At 35.9% G+C, this 4,167-nt stretch overlaps 1 pseudogene; it reads left to right on the top strand.

Moving 5' to 3' along the window:
- The first annotated feature begins 436 nt into the window (after positions 1-436).
- Positions 437-2,952, top strand: LOC145065027 (importin subunit alpha-1a-like; annotated as a pseudogene).
- Positions 2,953-4,167: the final 1,215 nt, after the last annotated feature.

Below are 4,167 nucleotides of genomic sequence, written 5' to 3'. Positions count from 1 at the left end.
TTTTTTCTCCCTCCACTTTAATTTCCCTAGTAGCTAGGGTTTTTTTTTCAAGAACTTGCCCCGATTATGCCCTCCTGTACTGCTCATTCTCTCTTCAACTTCCTTTTCTCTCCTTCTCACTTCGACAAACCCTTTCTCTTCTTCTCGGTTCTCGACGTCGACAACTTCTCCCACCTCCGACGTTTCTCTTGGTGTTGGCGCCTCCCACCTATGACCTCCGTCTAGCCCCGCCCCACCGTCCAACGCTTTCCAGCGTCACCCAGCCGATGGAGCCCCTCATCTCCGACAATCTCACCTCGCCTGCCCTTGCCAGCAACGTTAGGTCTGGTGACCTAGACCGAGAAAACTCAGAGCCTTCGGAGGAGTGGTGGCACTATTCAAATCCCAGCGACGAAAGGAAACTCTCTATCACAGCAACAGAAAGTCGGAGACTGGAATGGGAGAAAGAGAAATAGAAATCGAGAAATCGACTTATACAGTAAATGGGGAAGAATCGATGATGCACACAACATGTTTGATAAAATGCCTCATCCGCCATGGTCTTAATCTACAAGTCTCTCTCTCTCTCTCACTCTCTCTCTCTCTACCCCATACTGCTTGACAACCACCCAGGCACCCACCATCCTTCGTCTTCTCTCTGGTTCACCACACTTCTCCTTCCTATGTTTGTTAGATTCGTCATCTGATTGGCGAGTGTTCTGTAAAAACTGATTTTTCCGTTTCATATTTTATGGATACCTCAATCTTCCGTGATGATTATGAATGTAGTCATAGAGTACTCGCTCCACTATCATTTTCAATCATTTTAGGGCATGGAGAGGTAATTTTTCTAGTCGGGGAGGGTTTCAATTATATATCTACTATATCTATTTCTAACTTTTTTACAGAGGATCGTTATGATTTAGGTTTCAGTTTAGCTTCCGAGACACCTCACATGATAAGTGAAGCTGTTAAAGGCATAACTCCATTGAGTTATGAGTTTACTTATCTTGTATCCATTACATTTTTAACCAGAACGCAACCCTCCCATTGAAGAAGTTATTCAATCTGGTGTTGTTCCTCGCTTTGTTGGGTTTCTTGTAAGGGAGGATTTCCCACAACTTCAGGTGAAATTCAACACTCTGTAACATAATATAAAATACACACAATAGTTACATGTATTTTATATAAACAATATATATTCTCTGTAGTTTGAGGCTGCTTGGGCTTTGACTAATATTGCTTCGGGGACATCTGAACACACAAAAGTGGTGATTGATCATGGTGCTGTTCCAATATTTGTAAAGCTTCTTGCATCTCCAAGTGATGATGTTAGAGAACAGGTATCTTTTAGAGGTTTTTGTATTTCATAAACTCAATTCACAAATTCATTATCATGACTTCAATTTCACTTTATCTACATGTTAGGTTGTATGGGCTTTAGGAAATGTTGCTGGTGATTCCCCTAAATGTCGTGACCTTGTACTTGCACAAGGTGCTTTGATTCCTCTACTATCCCAATTAAACGAGCATGCTAAGTTATCCATGTTGCGAAATGCCACATGGAAACTTTCAAATTTTTGCAGAGGCAAACCACAACCTTCTTTTAGTCAGGTTTGTTTCTGAAAAGACTAAACTACCCACATAGTTCTTTTGGCTCTATCTTTTCAACATTTGTAATGATGAATTCTGATTTGTCTTGACTTTTCACAGACAAAACCTGCACTTCCAGCTTTACAACAACTTATTCATTCAAACGATGAAGAAGTTTTGACAGATGCTTGTTGGGCTCTTTCATATCTTTCAGATGGCACAAATGATAAAATCCAAGCTATTATTGAAGCAAATGTATGTCCAAGATTGGTTGAGCTATTGAAGTGAGTCTTTTCTTCTTCTTCTTTTGAATAAAGTTAGGATCTTTAAAACTTTTTTTTTTTTAAGTTCTAACCTTTTTCTATATTTTTAGTCACCCTTCTCCATCTGTCCTTATCCCTGCTCTTCGTACTGTTGGTAACATTGTTACAGGAGATGATATGCGAACTCAGGTAGCATTTCTTTTCAAATATTTCTCAAAGAAAATTGTTGCATTTGTTTTTAGATTATAGAAAATAAACATAATATTCGTTTCTCACTTTCATTTGTTTGTTGTAGTATATAATCAATCATCAAGCTTTGCCTTGTCTTCTCAACTTGTTGACCAATAACCACAAAAAAAGTATCAAGAAAGAAGCTTGTTGGACTATATCAAACATAACCGCTGGCAACAAGGAGTAGATTCAGGTCATAATTTTAATTTTTTTTAATCAAGATTTAATCATCAAACCTTATTTTCTTGACTGATATATCATCTACTTTGTGATTTTTACAGACAATGATTGAAGCAAATATCATTGGCCCTCTTATTCATCTGCTTCAAAATGCAGAATTTGACATCAAGAAGGAGGCTGCATGGGCTATTTCTAATGCTACTTTATGTGGAAGCCATGACCAAATCAAGTGAGATTCATAAACCTAAAATATTCTCTTCAATTTCCCAATATTTGTGAGCAAATTTCAGGAAATTGCAACACGTTTTTACCCATAATAACTATAAGTTTTGTAGTTACATTGTTTTTTTTACTGATAATAAAATGCAGGTATTTGGTATGTGAGGGATGTATTAAACCTTTGTGTGATTTATTGATATGCCCTGATCCGCAAGTGTTTGCATATGCAGTAAATCCGCAAGTGCTTTTTGCCTCGACTGTTAATGTGAAAAAAAGAATCAAAGTATTATGTATCAGAAACATAAATTTAAAAATATATAGAAAATTACAATTATGCCCTTGTATACTGATTGGTTAGTAGCCCAACGTTCATAATAGTGAGCATATCTCTCTAAAGAATTCTTTGCCATTTCACTTCTGTGTTCAGATTCATCATACTACAAATGGAAGTGGAATGAATTACAAGATTAAAGATTTGAGACTTTAAAAAATGAATAATTGTAATGTTTTATTGAATTTAGAGTAAAATACAATTAGTTTTATTACATGATGTTTATAATTCATGCATGTTTACAGCTGCATTTGCAACCTTGTTCTAACAACAAACCCACATGTAGTATTTAATTGTTTATTTACGGTTGTGCCCCTGAACTATTATGTATTAACATCCATAAGCCTTTTGTTCTTATGTTAGTTAAGATTCATAAAGATACTTATGTTCTAGCTGAATATAAATAAGTCTTTCTAGTAGCCCCACCCTTATCCTTAGCAACATAATTAATTACATTAGCATCTAATGTAATTCGGTTTTGCTTACAGTAACGAGGAAGAAGCAAGCCATTGTATCTAGTAGTTTTGGAGGAAACGAGACTCAAGCAAAAAGCAAACACACGGAGAGTTATTGGCAGATAGTAAGCTAGATAATGCAATTGTATATTGTGCTTCTCTTGAGTTCATTTTTTTATAACATTTACTCACTATTGGAATAATTATTTGTATTTGACATATTAGTGAAATGAATTATCTTTGTTATTTATGGTATTTTATTTGTATGACATTAAATTCTATGCAATGGATTGTATATTTTGTATATGATATGTATTTTCTATTATGAGACATTAAATACAAATTTAATTTGAAAATTAGTAAATCTGTAAATATTTTTTTAAACATTTAAATTTATGATACGCAAAAATGTGTGTCATCTTCATTTATGACATGGCCTTTCTTGACAGGGGCTTTCTTGATACGCATTGCGTGTCATTAACACACGCGTCATAAGGTTACGACACGCGAATGCATGTCATCTTCCTTTATGATAGGGCCTTCCTTGATACGCATTGCGTGTCGTAAACGCGCGTCGTAAATGAGCGTCATAAATGCGCGTCGTCTCTCTTTATGACAGGGCCTTCCTTGACACGCATTTGCGCGTCGTCTGAGCCTTTTACGACGCGCAATGAGCGTCGTAAAAGGCTGTTTTTCTAGTAGTGATGTATTCAGAAAACAGTTGAACTTCTAGAAAACAATGCTTATTGAGTTTCTTAAGTTCATATTTCTAATACTAAGACGCTTCGATAAGACTTTATCTAAGCTTCTCAACCTCATACACCTTTTCTTAGATAACTCATGTGTGTGTCTAAACGATTCTAGAACTTATAGCAATAAGTCTAAAATGTTCAGACCCATTTGCCATTTCCCACAA

This window comes from Lactuca serriola, chromosome 1, assembly GCF_051521515.1.
Source record: "Lactuca serriola cultivar US96UC23 chromosome 1, Lser_US96UC23_V15, whole genome shotgun sequence".
NCBI lineage: Eukaryota > Viridiplantae > Streptophyta > Magnoliopsida > Asterales > Asteraceae > Lactuca > Lactuca serriola.
Note: the sequence above shows the minus strand (reverse complement) of the source record. Positions and strands in the feature narration are given on the sequence as shown.